Genomic DNA, 12154 nt, shown 5'->3' on the forward strand with positions numbered 1-12154 from the left:
CAGCAGGACCCCGGTACCACTCAGTATGTCTTCACATGTGCCACTAAGAAGAACTGCCGTAAAAATGCTTAAATAGTGAAAAATACCCTCAGCAGGGCACATTTACTAGTGTTCACCTGTATTATTTTGTATATCAGGTAGGCAATCCTGTTATTATGCATTTGTGTGGTTTGTCACTAGATGGCAGCACTACTTGCCAAACATGAAGAAAGATTTATCATATGTGCGGTCTTGTTGCGACTTCTTGGCTATGGTTGTGCCTAAAATGCACCCAATTCTTCAATATATCACACACAGCATGTTAAATTAGGCGCAAATACTTTCTTTGTGGTGAAAGTACTCCACCACCTTGGCATTGGTGTAGCTGGGTGACTTTTTATGCAACTTTTTTAATTGTACATTATAAATCAGGTCTAAACCGTTCCGTCTCCTAAACGAGATCCACAAATTTAGACTGAAATGTAAATGACATGACCCGGCATTGCAGATTTTTTTTAAAAAGCGTACAAGGTTCAGAAATCAGACGTACGGTAACTAGGCCAGAAAAAGTTGCATTTTAGGACCAAATCCAGGCACAATAGCTTTGATTAATCTCCACAATGTTTTAACTTTTCCTGTTGCAATATAATTAGTAAATACAGAATGTATCGCATTTGAATGCACACGGGCAGAAATTCTGCACAGAATTTCCGCCGTTGCACGCTGCCATAGGATTTCATTGGTTTGTGCAATCCTATGCAGGCAGCCTCGATTTTGATCGCAGAAAAATCACGCAATAACAAAATCGCGGCACATACTATTTTGGTGCGAGCATCGAAGAAGGTCACATGGCCATGTCATCGCTGACGCGTCGACTCAGCACTGTGCATGTGCGGCTGTGCGCCAGCCGGCACATCCGCAGAGCGAAGATGCCAACAGGTAAGCCGCGGGTCACTGCAGGGGTACGGGTTGCAACCCGCTGCGAGGATCTCACAGTCAGAATCCGACCCGGCCATCTGCACTTCGCCTTACTAATGTGGTACAAAGCAAGAAAGACTGTATTCTGGTGCCCCAGCATATACCGTGTATATCTCCGCATATATAAATGCGCAATCCCTGGTGTAGTCACTAGGTCTCGGTAACAAATCATTCATGTTTCTGGTTGTCCAATTTAGTGGCTGCTGTGGGAATGTGTCTTTAAAGAGGTTTTCTGAATCTACTCATATACTGGCTATGGCCTCCTGCACACGGGCGGATTTGCATTGCGAATTCTGGAGCGGGATTCTGCCTCTGGATTCTGCAGCAAGTCCAGCACAGAGCATGCTATGGGAATACGCGATTTCCTGCCCACGAGCGAGGGGAGAAATTGCAGTATGCTGCAATTTTGTGCAGGGTACGCACGGCCGGCTTCCATTGAAGTAAATGGAAGCCGTCCGTCCCGCTGCCATTCTGCACACTAAATCGCACTCTCCATTACCTGCAGCTCTGGTCACAGAAGCTCCTGCAGCAATGATGTGTCTTTATCTATCATGTCTGCTACAGACAACCACTGGCCTCATGCTATACATGACAGCATCACCACTGAAACCAGTGATTGGCTGTAGCAGTCATGTGATTAATGAACGGCGCATAACCACTGCAGGAGCTTCTGGGTCTGGTGCGGCAGGGACCAGAGCGGCTGCACTGAAGAGGCCGATATTTAAAGGGTGTGTGCTGAATAGCATACTATTAGTTTATTACATCCCCTGCCCTTAGCCAGTCTTTGAAAAGTATTGAAATATCCCTTTAAGCAACTATGAATGCATAGTCACTGAGGCCTAGTACATGCACAAGGTGACAGCAACAGGCGGTAGGAGAAGAACCTCAGGGGTAAGTTTATTCTTGTTTCTTACTGTAGGTTTCTGGGGGAGCAGGAGAGAACAACAAAACCCAGAGACCCTGAGGGACTGCAGCATTTGTGTGTCCCCTTGCTTTTTTTCTAAGCTATACTTGTGATTTTCTCTCTCCCCACCACCCTCGTCCAAAAAAAGGAAATTTAAAAAAATTAACAAGAAGGGGGCATTGAGACTTGTATCTATTGTCATGTACTCATGAAGCTTGTTGCCAGTCTCTCAAGGGGTTTCAAACATGATCGCCAAACCTGGAGGACTAGAATGTATATGCTTAGGAAGTAATAGGCACATCATGGCATTTGTCACATATCGTTTAATCTCATTTTAGAGTAAGGGTCAGACATTTGATTTATCCTCAGCAGTTCTGACAATGTCATAATAATGCCTATAACATAACTAAATATGAGTAAATCGTCAATCAACAGACATTGAAGTACCCCTCTATGTACTGATCTAAATTAGGCCAATGTCGAAGGTTGGTCTAGATCTAAGAACCAGACAGTGACTGACTTCGAAATTGGCTTAAAGTTGAAGTTTGTTTTTTTTAAGGGATTTTTGAAACCCCTGGGTAACACTAACAGGAAAAAGGGCTTGGGGATTTTAGTTAACTGTAAGTTTAAAGGGGTTGTCTCGCGAAAGCAAGTGGGGGTATACACTTCTGTATGGCCATATTAATGCACTTTGTAATATACATCGTGCATTAAATATGAGCCATACAGAAGTTATTCACTTACCTGCTCCGTTGCTAGCGTCCCCGTCTCCATGGATCCGTCTAATTCTGATGTCTTCTTGCTTTTTTAGACGCGCTTGCGCTGTGCGGTCTTCTCCCCTTCTGCTCGGTCCAGGCACGAGCGGTGTTCTGGCTCCGCCCCCTTCTACGCGTCATCGCATAGCTCCGCCCTGTCAAATGTGCCGATTCCAGCCAATCAGGAGGCTGGAATCGGCAATGGACCGCACAGAGCCCACAGTGCACCATGGGAAAGGACCCGCGGTGCATCGTGGGTGAAGATCCCGGCGGCCATCTTGGTGAAGGAAGAAGAAGGAAGACGTCGCAGAGCGGGGATGCGGGTAAGTAATATGTTTTTTGTTTTTTTTTAACACATCCCTTGTGGTTGTCCTGCGCCGAACGGGGGGCCTATGGGGAAAAAAAACAACATTTCGGCGCGAGACAACCCCTTTAACTGGAGTACCCAGTGTCAGGCAGCTGCTGCCAAGGCAAATAGGATCATGGGGCACATCAAGAGGGGTCTAGGTGCACATGGCCAGAACATTGTTCTTCCTCTTTAGAAGTCACTGGTCAGATCACATATGAAATATTGGTACCGGTACTCAAGGAGGCCATATCAGAGCTTGAGTGGGTACAAAGGCGGGCAACTAAAGTAATAAATGGGCAGACTACAATACCCAGAGAGGTTATCAAAATTGGGGTTATTTAGTTTAGAAAAAAGACGGCTGAGAGGCGACCTAATAACTATGTATAAATATATCAGGGGACAATACAGAGATCTCTACCATCATCTGTTTATACCCAGGACTGAGACTGTAACAAGGGGGCGCTCTCTACATCTAGAGGAAAGAAGGTTTCTACACCGACATAGAAGGGGGCTCTTTACTGGCGAACTCACTAAAGGAGTTTAAATGGAGAAAATTGGCTTCTACCTCATTAGGGTTTTATTCCTTTCTCTGGATCAACGTGAGAGGGGAGAACAGACTGAACTGGATTGGCATATGTGGTTTTTCAGCCTTACGTACTATGTTATGAGTTATTCCTTTTATGTAGTTTTGGGCTCCCTGTACCCATACTACATAAAAGTAATATACTCACCGCAGCATCGGACTGCTGTTTCAGCTTTCTGGCGCTGCAGCAGCTGACCGGTGTTGTTGCACAGCTAAACGGATGACGTCTGTTGGCTGCAGCGGTCACATGGGTAAACAATCCACATGAATGCTGATGCTTAGGTAATCAGAGGAATGTAGCAATAGCCAGCAACGACAGTGGAGCAGCATGTAGAGGGAGGTGAGCATGTACGGTTTTTATTTTACCACACACCTCATTCCCCCTTTCCCCCCTCCCACTGTCACCAATGTTGCAGAGGTCAGAAAACCCCTTTAAATTGTAACTCCAAGGTCAGTTTTCTACACCTTGGTCTTGCTTATCTAGGATCCTGGATGGTGAGTTCTTAGCTGGTGTGATCTGGAACGTCTTGCTCATGAAAAGCTAGGGGTCTGCCTGAATTCTGCATTATAAAAGTCGTCAGCTTTTTGTGCATCACAAGCCACTTTCAAGTAAACGTGGTGTTGAGCCACATAACGTATACTATTAACCCTTTCCAATCCAATTTGTATCCTGGTTTTCATAGGGGGCTTACTCTTTTTCTGTCGTTATACAACAGCGCTATCTACTGGCTAAAGCCAGTACTGCATGAGGTGACTCGTTGGATAGGCTCTGACAGCAGAGAGGCTCGTAATATACAGCAAGAGAACCCTGACAGACGTCTTCCAACATCGGAGCTGTACAGCCTTAAATCATAATGTCTTCAGACGTTAGACAGTGGATTGGAGAGGGTTAAAGGGGAAAGGCCTGAGCGAGGCAGCTCACACTTCCTGGACATGTGCAATACTACATGGCAGCGTGCTTATGACAGGATGTCAGTCAAGGATAGGAGACCCGTACTTATAATAAGCATGAGCCAGGCTATATAGTTCTCATTACTCTGCAGTATAAAGGGGTGTTTGATAGTAACATGACTGCTATAAAATAACCCCCTCTTCAAGGAGTTCTCTGTGCTTCCATGAAGTGCAACATTTAAAAACTATGAAGATACTTAGAATACCCTAGGGACATGAAGAAATGTAGGACTGCCCAACAATGTTTCTTTGTGACATCCAAGGAGATCTTAATGTTTCCAGAAAGGAAGGTATAAATATCAATGTGCTAAGTGTTTGAGTGTTCTATACCTGTACTTACAAAATTCTTTGTCAGTTATACGCTGCAGTCCTTCAATATGATGCAGTGTGGTTAAGGCACCACTTTCACCCTAAACTTTTCCCACCACAGTTTTTTTTTTTCAAAATGTGATTGTTGAGAGAAACCAAGTAATCTTGTAGATATGATACCTTTTAATGGCTAACAAAGAAAAAAAAAAACAAGCTTTCGAACCTAATTAGGGTTCTTCTTCAGGCTTAATAGAATAGAGCTGAAGAAGAACCCTGTGTAGGTTGGAAAGCTCACCATAACATCATGTATTTTTGTTAGCCATTAAATGGTATCATATCTACAAGATTACTTGGTTTCTCTCACTGAGAACAATCACACAATGCTCTACTTGCTAATTGAGATGAGTGAGCATACATGCTAAGGGCAATTATTTGAGCGAGCATTGTCCTTAGCGAGTACCTGCCCGCCCGGAAGAAAAGATTCGGGTGCCGGCAGGGAGCGGGGGGGGGGGACGGAGGGGAGATCTCTCTCCCTCTCTCCCCCTCTCCCCGCTTCCCCCTGCTCACTCCCGCAACTCACCGCTCACCCGCACCAGCACCCGAATCTTTTCTTCCGAGCGGACAGGTACTCGCTAAGGACAATGCTCGATCGAGTAATTGCCCTTAGCGAGTATGCTCGCTCATCTCTACTTGCTAACAATGTACCAAACCTTTTTAGTTTTTTTCATAACTGTTTTATTTATTCTCAACAATAAAGCTCAATATCAAATAAATACAATGCAAATTTTGTCTTCATAAGCCCGGGCTCACACGGACAGGTCATATTCTGCGTGCAGGAGGCCCGCAGTAGATTCTGGCTGTGAGTCTGACCGGTCACCCTGTATACCTGATTTTTCTGTCATGCGCATTAGGTTGTTTTTTTTCAATGTTCGTCTTTCCAACGCCGTCGCTAAGTGGTGATGAGAATACCTGCAGCCCATACACAATGTTAATTGCATATGGGCTGCAGCTTGGATGGCCTCCATCGACTTCAATGGAGGCCGTCCACACAGTATCCGCGGCAAAACAGAGCATGTAGCGATTTTTCTTCCACTCGCGGAATTCACAATTTGTAGAGGAAAAAGCGAAAGTTCATGCCATACAATGCCGGCACTTTGCCATGGATCCTCTGTGCGCATTGCGACTGTGTATTCTGCTATTGGAATCCATTCGTGTGAGACCCCCTTAGGTCGTTTTCACATCTGCATTGGAACCTCCATTCAGGAGTTCCATGGCAGATTTGGCACGAAATACTGAAAGAAAATGTCCTGCATGTAGGACTTTTCCGGCCAGCACAATGCCAGACAGCTGAGCGCTAACCAAATGGACCCCATTGTAGTCAATGGATTCCTTCAGTGCTGTTCGGTTCCATCATAAGACGGATCTGTTTGGCCACGGCTGTCTGTCGTCTTTTGCCAAGAGATTGGTTACCACAATATGACCCTTTATTGTAGTCAAAGAAAGATCCAAGAAAAGCGGCAATAAAGTAAACATGCGGCACGCTTGTTCTCCCCATATTTTCACATTTGAAGACACCTTACCAAATACGTATCTATTAGCGCCCCTATAGTCCGGCATACCTTAGGGAAAGTAGTTTGTAAAGCTCCCGCGCTGTATGCTAATTACCTTTAAACAGTGTGCTGGGCTGATGTAGACCATGCAAGCCGTCTGTTCAGTTCACCCTAAAATCGCTAGATTGTTCGAATTTGAACGATTATGTAAAAAAAAAAAATAAACGATCAATCTTTGTGTTTAAACTGACCGAACGAACAAACTGGGTCATCATTTGCTCTTTCACGTAAGCGAACAATTTCTCGCTACGTGTAAAAGTACCCTAACGCAGATGCCTGTGCCCTGTGGTCGGCAGATGGATCAGATTTCCTCTCCCAAGATTCTACAGGCTTTTGGATGACATAAGGGATGTCATCAGCAGGGAGCAAAGACAGGCTGCTTAGGGTAAATGCAGTGGGTGGTTTGCATGGATCGGATACGCCCAGCGGACTGCTTGGAGCGGTGTGGGAGCTTTACAAACTACTTTTTCCAATGTCTACTAACAGAAATCTATTTGAAAAGGTGTTTTCAAGCATGAAAATGTGGTAAGAATGGTTTAATAGGCTGAAACTTGAACACCCACTGTCTATCCCAGAGCTGTGTAATGGGGCTGGCATCCAGCTGAGAATTTGGGATGAAAGCACTATTTTTTTGGCTGATTGGCTGCAAGCTGATGACCATTGGACAGAAATTCCTATTTTTATTTCTTTTCAACGTATGCCCCAACTGCTTCTGAAAGTTTTTTGGCATCTACCAATGTAACCATTAGTGGGCATTCCACAGATGCCCGTGTATAAAGTATTTGTGTCCTATGGCACTGGCGCTGCACCTTTTTTTTGCCGTGTTTTGTTTGAAACTGGTTAAATATTGAATGTGCTCAATAGCCTGATGATATGGGCTAATGACTCGAGGCTGGTATGCTTCACACCCAAGAAGGGAGGTAACTATAATAAGTAGAAATATGAGCATTGTCAGCCAAAACTGTGTCAAAACAAGAATGTTGTTTGTGCGGTGTGTATCTGGACTCCGTATCTTCCCACACAATGTATTAAAAGCAAACATTTTAGCGTTACGTAAAATTGCGTGTTTTTCGACATTGAATTATGTCATTTAGATAAATATGGGGTGATCCTGTAATCGCATGATTATTAAGCTACCTTGTTGTTTTCAGTGGAGGCCCGCAGTCCTCCCGAACCAAGGACATATCTTTCAGTTTTTGCTGACAGTTTTGGTACACCCTTCTGTTAATTTATCTCATTTATATAGCGCATACATATTCTGCAGCGTTTTACAGAAATTCTCATCGCTTGACACTGAGGCCCTGTCTGCTATGGGGCTCACAATCTAAATTCTGTTAGTGACACATGCCATAATATGGGTCAGGAAGGGTATTGTTTCTCCTTAAGGAAAGCAGCTAAAAGGTGTGAGGAGACTTATAAGGCCATCCATGCTCCTCTGGGAAATATGCAAATGGAAAGATGAAACAATAACTCTACAGCGCCACCTATTGAAAGGCTGCATTCCTGCAAATCAATGTCAGACTTTTTAAACAAGCCCTACTGGGAATTGTGAGCCAAAGCCAGAATAACAATGCACAGATATATGGTACATGAGATGGGGTTGCCTGAAAAAGCCAGCCTTTGGATAGGGAATAGGGTAAACTTGACAGAGATGAACCCATAGCGAAGATTGAAATAAGGATGATTTTCAAGTACTGCTTGACATCACCACACTCTCCCACCCATGAAACGAGGATCTGGTGTGACCATCCTGTTATTAGCTCTAGTATATTTTTTACTTTCTTGTTAGCCAACATTGTAGCACAGGTGAAGGCCATATTTCTGTGCAGATTTTCCTCATCCTAAAATAAGGTTGCGATGAACCTGGAACAGACCCCCTATCTTCAGGGCACCCCTATGTGTCTGTGTCTGCCCCTATGGCATGTATGTACTTGTACACAGATTAGATAGATGTTTGCTGCCCTGAAAGTCACAGTTAAGTCTTCATCAGAGCTTCCTTAGAGACAATTTTAAGTATTTGCTAAGTGATTAGTTACAATACTTGAGGGATCAATTATCTGGTTCCATAAAGTTTGCAGTTTCTAAGCTCATTTCTGAATTTACCCAGGATTTAGTAGGGAAAGAAAATGCCCCCATTTCACCTTATGGCAGAAATGACTGTATTGCAGTGTATTATAAAAGCGATCAAGAGTTTCCCCATTCAAGTCCCTTATTGGGACTTTAAAAAAAGTTAAAAAATATTGAAATAAAAATATTTTGTTAAATAGAATAAAAATCAAACGCCTTTTTTCCTTACAAAGACCTCTATTTTGGGCGAAAATAAAACAAAAAAAACTACACATAATATTATTGTCGCACCTGTAATAAAAACCAAACTGTAAAATTATCACGTTATCACACATGGTGAATACCATCTAAAGCAAAAAAACAAAGCTGAAATTGTTTATTCACAATCCGAAAAAATGAAAGCAATTAAAAAGTGATATGGCACCAATAAAAACTACACTTCATCCTGCAAAAGATTAAGCCCTCATACATCACTGTTGATGTAAAAATAGAAAAGTCATGGGTCTTCGATTGTGGCAACAGAAACTTTTTTTTTCAAAGCATATATTTATTGGGCACATAAATAGTAAAAGTTGGAAAAAAAAACTACCTGAATAGCTACCTAAAGCCACCACTAGGTGGAGCTTAATGCATACAATTTCTGCATTGAAGTGAATAACAACATAAGAAAGCTCCCCCTAGTGACCGCCGTAGGCTAACAACATTTTATCATTTAATTCTAAGTCTACATGAAAGAACCATATAATTTAGAGACTTGTATTAGAAAAACGCATACCTCTATGATAAAATAACTAACATAGAAAGTTGGTAGTAAAGTGCATTCACCTTTAACCCTTTCCAATCCAATTTTGGATTCAGGGTTTCCTAAAAGGCTTTCCCTTTTTGCTGTTAAACAACGATGCCATCTGCTGGCTAAAGCCAGTGTGTGTGCGCCAGAGAGGCTCTGACAGCAGAGTGGCTGGCAATAGACGGTAAGAATACCCTGTCAGACGTCTTCTGACATTGGAGCTGTACAAGCTTCAATCAGAATGCAGGAAGACGTCAGACAGTGGATTGGAAAGGGTTAATACTGCTCCAATGCAGAGCCGTATATTTGAAGCTAAGAAATTCCATCCTATAAAGATGAGAAAAGCTTTTTAAAAAATGGTACAGATGCAGCCATCTTGCAGGGCGTTAGAGTTGGAAATAATAACCCGACCCACCACAAGGGAGTTATAAATTCTGCATGTGTCGTTGTGCTACTTTCACATCTGCACTATTCCCAAATATGACATTTTATTGCATGCTGTAGCTCATGCTCACTATCTGATAGCGGGCTGATCTATCTTCCTTTAGTGTGTATAACATTTAAGAGGCCACGATAAGAGGGTGGATCGGACAAGGATGCAATCTTCTGCAATTCAAGAAGCTGGACTGGGTAGCATTGGTTTGAAATATTTAAGAGGGACATATTTGCAGAGGCTTATGTCAAGGCTCAGGTGTTACCTATTGGAGTTAATCGGCTTTCTCTCTGAAGGTGTCCTCTCCGAGTCTGTCATCACAAGCTGATTACAAAAGTTGATACTTCACCCTGCAAGGAAGGAAAGCACACAACAAGGGCAGCCAGCCATGTAACTCTCTATCTAGGGTTGCCTTCTTGTTTCTGGTTAACCCCTTAAACTTTGCATCATCTGCAGCTCCTCATATCTCTAGCTTTCTTTCTCCTTTGTGGCTGAATGCCTTTTGATCAAACGCATGTACTGTGAAGTTCACGCTTGGCGGTTCGCTGCATTTTATCCTCTGCAATTTTTCACACTTTTTTGTTGTGCTTTCAGTTCTTCCTCCACTTTTGCTGCAGTTTTCAAAAGTGGGAAAACTCCAGAACTGCAGTGCTAGTTTTGCAGCATGCTAAAATAGCAGAAAAGTGATAAGATTTGATCAAATTTCATCTACTTGCAGATTTCCACAATAAACTCTTTTTTTGCATCCAATTTATGCCTGGTGTGGATGTAGCCTAAAAATGTAAAATAGTGTGAAAAAGTTGTCTGATTACTTCAACTTCATCCATGCAAGATCATGGTCATACACTGTGCTTCAATTGTTAAGGCACAGCATGAGGACAGAGCAAGGATTCTTGGAGACCTGGGTTCACATATTAATATTGGCATATTTTGTGCCAAGGATATTGTAGTGTAGTTGGCAAGATATGCACCAAATTTCTTAGACATCTTAATAAATCTGGAGCATTTGGCATCATCTTACTGTTTGAATTTCTTTTTACGCCTAATATAAGCAGCGGTATATTTGCGCCACTAATTTGTGCGTTTTTTAATCTTTTGGCTTTGCTCTAACTGCATGTTTACAGAACTTTACAGCTTGATTAATGAATCCTGGACTGAGCAGAGGGTTGGACTCGATGACCCTGGAGGTCCCTCCCGACTCAACCATTCTATGATCAAACATACTTTTTTTGCCTATTTTTTTTCTTTTTAGAATGAAAAAACAAATGTTGCAAATTTTGGTAACAACATTTTGTACAATTTTTGGATGCAGCTTTTTAATCTGTGAAATTTCCTTAAAATTAGACTTAAACTTCATAATAAATGTGGGCTACAGTGTGCGGCTCTGGTGGACACAAACCACAGGCTAATAATCCAAGTTCTACACAAAGTTAGGGTTGCACGTATACCTAGATTTTTCCAATTAAAAACCCTGTTTTGGAAAAGCGGAGGGGAAACAAGGTGAGTGGCAACCTCACCCAGCATCGAACGAAAACAGATAATTGGCAGCTTACTTAAAGGGTACCTGCCACCAGCTAGGAGCACCATTAGTGCTTTCGGTCCGGGGTGGCCATGCCCTGCTCCTGACAAACCTTGCCCAATTTTTACAAAAATAGTAAGGCAGGAGCAAAAAGCCCCACTTGCGCAAAAAATAGCAATTTGTTTACTACAGAAACTGACATAAAAGGCTTTATGAATGCTCGGCAATGTGTGTGTGCAAATAGCCTGCGGAGATGAGTCCGCTGTGCGTTCACGGCTGCAGAGGTGAATTCACAGGTGCCGAATTTCACGGGTGACAGAGTGGGAACAGGGAGTTGCGTGAGTATAACAACTACATCCTCTGATTCATTGGAACCTGGCCTATGAGCATCATGACTTGGTTTTTGGTGCTCATGGGTGGTAACCGGTCCTGTTTAACAATACCCAAGTGGTTGGTGTGTCAGGTGAACTGGTTGGTCCTCGTACCCAAAGAAAAACAAAAATGCAAATGTTTATGTATACCGGTTCCTTAGACAGCCCAGATGTACAGTAACACAATAGTGTACTGAGATATAAAAGTTAGATCAGGAAATACATATGTATTGTAGAATTCATTAAATATTTAATTCCAAGACAGACACACTGAGGCCGGGCTCACACAGACGGATTCCAATTGTGGAATTCGCGATTGGTGAATAGCTTGTGTTGGTAACACTGTTCCTATGGGGGTAATATTGTTTACCTGATCACCACAACTCTGGTGCTACCCACCAATTTGCAGCGACTTGTGTGCACTCATGTGGCCATGCCCTGTTCAGAGTTATTACACAACCTATACCTATGCACTCAGACTAGGACTATAGTGATATGACATCACTGTATTATGCAGTGTTCTAATCATAGTGCTTACTGATATATTCAATTATGTGAC

This window comes from Eleutherodactylus coqui, chromosome 11 (genome assembly GCF_035609145.1).
Source record: "Eleutherodactylus coqui strain aEleCoq1 chromosome 11, aEleCoq1.hap1, whole genome shotgun sequence".
NCBI lineage: Eukaryota > Metazoa > Chordata > Amphibia > Anura > Eleutherodactylidae > Eleutherodactylus > Eleutherodactylus coqui.